General features: G+C 27.0%; 1 long non-coding RNA gene across 1 annotated transcript; it reads right to left on the bottom strand.

Annotated features, from left to right (window-relative positions):
* Nucleotides 1-1606: 1606 nt before the first annotated feature.
* On the bottom strand, nucleotides 1607-7730 carry LOC118184840 (uncharacterized). Its single transcript, XR_015043708.1, has 3 exons — nucleotides 7393-7730; nucleotides 6215-6324; nucleotides 1607-1823 (listed from the first exon to the last, which is right to left on the bottom strand). It is a non-coding gene; the product is annotated as an uncharacterized LOC118184840 (long non-coding RNA).
* Nucleotides 7731-7994: the final 264 nt, after the last annotated feature.

Raw genomic sequence — 7994 nt, forward strand, 5'->3', positions numbered from 1 at the left:
AATTTAGTAAAAAACTGCAGCAAACAGTTGTTTACTAAATAACACTTTAAATAAATTATTTGCTTTTCCGAAGGACATTTTCTTATGCCATGTAAATGAACGATAGCATTAATTGATTTAAAACATAGAACTCAGGTTTACAAAATTTATTGCATATTTTGTAGTCACTTTTAAATGAAATATTAAAAGTGATTTTCAGCCTTTTAGTGTTATGCAATTTTTGAATAGAAATTAATTTTTTTGCATTTAAATTTTCCAATTATATATATTCCATATTGCTGTACATACCTAAAAGGTGGATATGTAAAAATTTGATATTAAATTAATTTTATCTTTTAATCATAATATGCAGAACATTTTAGCATAGATTTATATAAAAAATAAGAGATTAAAATAAGCACATTTTACAAAAAATGCAGTAAATAGGTAATTGCAGATTTATGCAAATTTTTTACCAAAAATGTGCACTTATACACAGTAAAGAGAAGACATCGGACTAAATTTTTACCAAAGTCATTCGTATATGCAAAGAAAACATAGGGAAGATTTAGGTCAATTATTATCAAATATATAAGTTTTTATACCGTAAAATACAAGGAATATCTACATTAATTTCTATCTAAAGTACAATATAGTTAACAAATTCAGTAAACGAATGTAGCACAAAAGAAAACACCATACGTTTAGATTATTTGAATGAGTGTGCTAAATTTTAAAATTGTTAAATATAGACCAGGAAATTGTATAAAACTTACCTTTTCCAATAGTTTACCAAGTTGACTTTGTTATTTTCCTTGAAGATGAATGTTTAATATCACAAATATTTCATTCATATCTTCAGATAATACACAAATATATACATATTTATTTATTAAAATTATCAGTTTATCCCAAACATGTTAAAGAAAATATTAATTTGCATGCAAGTTAATCGAGTAGCTTCTGTTTTAATTACACACATAATTATGATATGTAAAAATTTTACATTTATCAGTCAATCTTGCAATGTATTGTAATCTATTATTGTTGTCTTTCTCAGTTTAAAATCTTATAAATATATTAGATCAGTACTAAAAGTTCACCTCTACAAAAGAAATGCTTTATTGAGGTATTTTTAAAAAGTTCCCTTTTACAATGTAACTGTTAATTTCATAAATAAGTTCATAAAATTATGCAAATTCAAAATTACCTAAATATGTTCTTTATTTTATCTTATATACCAGATAAAATTTCAAAAAGTTAATTTGTTTAGGAATATTGAAGTTTTTAATATTTATCTCATGTGACTTTTTCTATAACATCATTATAAATGTGCATGTTGATGTGGACATACCAATTATTTTTTTTCAAATAGTTTTATGGTATTAAATGATATGATTTCAAAAGAGGCAACTGGACAAAAGAAAGCAATTAGAAGTTGGATAATTTATTAATTTGTTGTCAAATGCTGTGCATTTTAGATTATGCTCATATGATGACAATGAGTTATTTAAATTATAAAATTATTATGAACATATCCCACATAAATTAACAAGTATAAAATTTCAAGTTGTTTGAAGTATTATGAACTGTAATACTTGCAAAAGAAATACACATGGAATTAATTTGAGAATTAGGTTTATTTTACAGGTATTCAAAAACTGCAATTACTGTTAAACAATAAAAACTAACAAAATCTGAAGAGCATTTTTTTTTCAATAATAAAATTCAACATAGACTTCATGCAGCTTCGCCATATTTGTTCTATAGTTCGCTGTCTTTAATATCCTGCTCGATTTTTGTAAAAGTGAATTCTTTGTCAGCCAATGTTTTGAGAACAGCTCCTAAACAAGAAAAAGAAAAATTTGTAATAATTTCACAATTCAGATGTTTTCAGTTTTTAAATATAGTTGAAGTATTAAAAGATGCATATAAAATGCACTGAGTATTTCATATTTAAAAATTTACATTTCAGTAATTAAAAATTTAATTTCATACTATCACACAGTAAGCTTCAATTATATACCTTACACAATGCCTATAATTCAAGTAAAAAATTCAAGTTACACAATGCCTATAATTTCAAGTAAAAAATACTTAAGATTTGTTTAGAACTGCAAGGTTGAGAAAGTCTTTAATGGCTATGTTTGTATTTAAGTACATGAGAAAAAACTTAATTTTGTATTAATTATATTGCATTAGCCTTTTCAATTTTACTCCTACATATAGTAAAGAATATTCGCTTTCTTACAGATAACTTTTTCTTAAATAAAGAGTAAGCAGAAAACTAATCACAACACTATATACATATAACAGAATACTTCATAAACATATACATGTCATTAACATACGTATATGCATTAACAGGCTATTTTACACATTTCAATAAACCAGAAACCAATATACAATCAAAAGTATTATCAGTAAATTCCTCCAAAATCAGAGCAAAAATCTTTAATTATGATAACAATGGCATCTCAGTTTGCAATATAAAATATTTCAACTCTACATTCATGTGCATTCTAAGCAAACAGAATGCTGAATAACAATAAAATTATAAATACCATAAAAAAGTTAAGAGCCACGTAGTATCATAGCAAGACTAAATGAAGTCTTCCTTCAAAAATCAATTTAAATTAAAAAATTTGCCTTCCTGTTTAACATCTCAAAATAGGGTTACTGCTTTCACTAACTAAATTTCCTGTCTTGGCAAAATAAAAATTGTCACTTCTGTTGCACGAAATATTTGCTGCAAACTTTGTATGCAAATAATCCAGTGAAAAAAATTTAATTGTGGCTTGAATATTTTCTTTATTAAATAAATGAAAAATTCCCACATAATATTAATTTATGATCCACATGAAGCTTTTTACCTCTACCATATCATGCAGCTATTTCAAAATATACACTCTCATATAAAAGCCACAGAATTTTTTTACCAATATTAATATGGTATAAATCATTTCTTCTAAAAACAGCCCAAAAATTTCTGAATTTGATACCCAAAACATAATTCTACGTAACTGTTAATGTATGCATTTGCTTGCATATACTTAAAATGAATTATACACACAAAAACTTAACGTAACATAATAACTTTAATAAATTCTTAATTAGCAGGATGACTCAATTAAGGCAAAATATGAAAGAAATCTACCTGATGGAATAGTTGTAAAAGATATATTTAAAAAAAGGTAATGGCAGAAATTGAGTAAACTGTATGCAGCTGGATTATTTATTAGGAATAGAAGTTAGATCAAAGTACCAAAGTCACACTAGGGCTTTAACCATTTGGGTGCAAAGAAGCATCTCAATTTAAACAAGAATAATTTAAAAAAGCTAATAGAATTTTATAACTTTTACAATCTAGTACAAATATTAGACACATAAACAACACTAAATGCCATTATTTACTTGCATATTTTCCTTCTTTGTGTACTTTACTCCTTAATTTTTCAGGATATGATTTAGAAACAGAGTTATGGTAAAAATGTGTACTGGTAAAAAAAATATTGCTGAAACTGATAAGTCCTTTGAATTATATACTATAGTGCGAAGAGGGATGGAATATGTGACTAAATATGATAAATCAGATTACAATAACATTAAACAAATAACATGAAAAACTGAAAAAAGAAATTTTATTTGAAATTATTTTTTAACTCATGGAAAGACAGACAGTATTTCCAACTTATTAAATTCAATTATATTTTACCTTCGTCAAACCAATATTGGTAAGAGAGTTGTATTTAAAATCGGTGCTAAGCTAAAACTGCTTTCTTGCCTAATTTTATACTATTGAAAATACCGGTAATTGTCAAAGTTATTCGTACTCAATATGTATAAGATTATTAATGAGTTGCCAAACCTCAGTTAACCATCTAATATACTACATTCAACATTATTATTTTTCTTTTTGAATGTCAGGTTTTCATTATTTCTGCCAATATATCTGTAACAGGACATAAAGATTGAGTTAATGTAGAATAGAAAATTATCTTGCAAGTTAGCACCTTTACCTTAGTGGCAGTACTTCATTCTCTAGAAAAAACATTTTAAATTATTATACTTAAACGAAAAATTCATATTTGTTACAGCAAAACATCATTAACACAATAAACCAGAGTTGAATGCAAATCTAGTTTAACTCCATTCTTGAAAACTAGTTTATTACTTTCAATTTAATTTAAAAATAATAAAACATTATGATGACTACCTAGATATCTTGCCTAAACTGGCAATCCTTGTAGGTTATACAGGTTAACCCTAACATAGGTTATAGAGGGCACTAAGATAGAGAGTATTAATCCTACACTAGGGACTCTAACATTTGATAGGAACAGTTTGAAAAGTGAAACAGATATTTATAGTGAACCAATGCAAAACAAAAACAATAGTTCTTTAGGGACAAAGCCCCTTTGGACTAATAAATACGAGTAAATTAACAGCTTTTAGCTATTTTTTCTACTTGTAAAAAATAGACATACATAATATTTTTAGAAAATAACAGTACTTTAAGCATGCATTTTCCACATATTTAACACAATAATTCATTCTAGCTCTGTTGCAATACTGGCAAAGGTACTCCTCCGTTATTAGGACGGGATTCAGAAATGTACAATGAAACCTCGAGACACGAGGAAAGTATGAGCAAAATACGAGCATTAATTCGAGTAACGAGCAATGAGCCAGGCTGTTGGTATGGGTGGCACCATTTCCCTATCCGGCTCAACTCGGGAAATCCCCTTGTCAGATCACTCAGTGTTCTTTTATATACGTGTTTGTGCACTTGCAAGTTAATTGTTTTGACATTTAACATGAAAATAATTATTTCAAGATGCCTCGCAAGAAGATTGTTGCCTCAGATAGTGCTGCAAAGAAAAATAAGGAGGCCATGGCCGTCGATATCAAGAAAGAAATCGTAGATAAACATAAGCATGGTGACGGAATTGGCGAAGACTTGCCGCCTTTCAACATCGAAAATCTATACTATTCTGAAGAAGCAGGAAGAAATTAAGAAACCTGATGTAGCCAAAGGAATTATCGTTGCTTCCAAGCACCATAAAAGTACTCCTAGATGTTGAGAAGCTGTTGTTGGTGTGGATTTATGAGAATGAGTTAAAATGTTGGTAACAAAGTTAAACTATTGTTATATTATTTACCAGTGTTATTTATTAGGAAAAATTGACTTGATATTAAAATGTTGATATTTTTTGGGGTGTGGAACGGGTTAACTGAATTTCCATTATTTTCAATGGGGAAGCTTGTTTCTAGATACGAGAAATTCGCTATACCAGTTGAATGCTGGAACGAATTAAACTCGTATCTCGGGGTTCCACTGTAGATATGTAAGCATGTGTATATGCATGTATGCGCATATATGTGTATAAGTATACACATACATACATAAAGAATATACACATGAACACACGAGCACCTACATTTTAAAATGCATGCATATAAACACACATTTCTGAATCTCCTGATAATAGAAGAATACCTACATGAATCATAGGATTTACATTATTCAGTTTCATTAGAATTCTTAAATGCAGAGGATTTACATTAATCAGTTTTATTAGAATTCTTAAATGCAGAGGATTTACATTAATCAGTTTTATAAGAATTTTTAAATGCAGAGGATTTACATTAATCAGTTTTATTAGAATTTTTAAATGCAGAGGATTTACATTAATCAGTTTTATTAGAATTCTTAAATGAAATCTTCACTATCCGAAAATTCAGTTTCATTTCCAGCTGAAACTGTATCAGGACAATCTCATTTATATTATTTCCCTCTAACAACTGAACATTTTGAAAACCTTTTCTATTCCATGGAAAACTAATGCTACATTAAACATACATTTTCTAAATCTGAAAATTTTAAGTTAGCTTAGAAACTGTAATCATTCATAAAAAAGTTTGATTTATGCAGATGTTAGATCAATAAAATTACTTTCCTGTGAAAAAGTAATATGGCATTGAACAACACGATTTTACACATCAAGATATACTGAGTGAAAATTCCTGAAATGTTTTATTTCTTGGTATCTCTGCAAGAATTGTATAAATAAGACTACCTCCCTTTTATAAAAAAAAAATGTTTAGTAAATACTATGAAGAAAATTAGTTACATTATTTACAGTTCATAATTAATAGAAAATAAATCATTTCTTATCTTATCAGAATTTATTTTTATCACATTCATAAACAGTACTAATTTAAACAAACATACCATTATGATTTCAATAACTATGAAATAGAAAATCTAAATCTGCATCTTTGATGGTCTAGTAGATTGGACGTCTCGTTTACTACAATTCAGCAGGGTGCTGACTCCCCAGACTGTAATATATATATATATATATAATTAATTTACAAGGGAAAAAGCAACAAAAATATGAACAATTTCTTGGTTTTATATAAGCATTTCTGCACATTTACAATTTAAATTTTTTTAACTATCTAGTTATATCAAAATACATGATTTAGTAAAATATAATTCAAATAATTTAAGGTATTTTAGATCAAATACTAATTTTTCAATAAATTTTTTCATGCAAGTCTAATAATCAACATAACTATCAAGTTTTGACTTCGAAAATTATGTTTAGAGAAACTTGAAGTTGCAGTAAATAGTAATAAATTTATTCAAAACTGAAAGTAAAGCATTCTTACTTTATTTTCTTTCTTTAACTATGGCAGATCTTTTAAAACAACAAAATCAAACAAACAAAAAAGAAATGCATTCATGAAAGGACTTACTTATTATTCATGAAAGGATATATTTCAGTAATTACAAGTGCATAAAAATTCAGTATATATATAAAAAAAAAAATGAACACAGATTTGGAACAAAGTACCTGTGTTTCTATGGCATAAAGTTTCCTTTTTTAATAGCACAATATCTTTGAGTTAAATATTATATATTAAAGCAAATTTATAAAACTAAATTCAAAAATAAGAAATTAAATTATTTTTAGGGAAAAAAACTAAGCAAATAAAAAATTTTGAATTTCATAAATAAATGAATTATTTTTTGGCATAAGGTAGATAACATTTCCATAACAGATTTCTGAACAATTAGTCATGTTAATATTGCCTTTCTTTTTCCATTAAAAGCTATTTCCTGCTTAATTACAGTATGCTTTAAGATAAATATTAAAACGTTTGAGTAAAAATAATATAACTATAAAAAGGTGAGACACATACAAAAAGGAGTGACACAAACAGTAAGAAACAGACTAGTGCAAAATTTAACAGTACCAAATCCTGAAAATGAATCATTAGGCACGTACACAAAAGAACAACACATGGAAAATCACATTTCCTACACAGACGCTATTTATAAAATTTTATATAGGTGAAAAAAGTACGAGTATTAAACACTGAAAATATAAAATATTCACTTACTTTCTTCGAATAATTAGTAACTTCGATGGATTCAGTCACAAACGCCAATCCACGAACGAACAGTATTCTTTGCGACTTTACCATTCTTTTCGACCGCCATTGCTGAGTGCTGACTTCACAAATATCCCGCCACAACCGGAAGTAGAAAGTGTCTGCTTTGCCATTGGTCAGTGAACAAGAATTGCAACGCTTTTTTTTTCTTTATAATTAAACATATTAAGAAAGCCTCTAAATTAGCATATGAAATAAACTTACTTTTGCATTATATAAATTTATATTCACAGCATCTCTGTATTAAGGTAATAATTAAATTTTTCTACGAAAAATAGAAATGTCTGTATATGCGCATGCTCAGTGTATAATCGTAAATCCGGTTAATTTTTATAGCGTAAAATTAACTATGCAAATTTTGAGTTCATTTAACTGGACCCTTGTACTTATTCTGTAGATCTCCATATTAAGAATGTCTTTAACTGTTTCAGGAAAAATATAAAATATAATATAATTATTTATTTACATTATTTATTAATTTTTTCCTCATATAAAAATTATTAAAATCGCTATATCATTTTTTCCGTACATTAAACAAAATTTAAAAAAAT

Source organism: Stegodyphus dumicola, chromosome 10, assembly GCF_044657685.1.
Source record: "Stegodyphus dumicola isolate Sdum_Otavi_A_Nest chromosome 10, ASM4465768v1".
In the NCBI taxonomy this organism is placed as follows: domain Eukaryota; kingdom Metazoa; phylum Arthropoda; class Arachnida; order Araneae; family Eresidae; genus Stegodyphus; species Stegodyphus dumicola.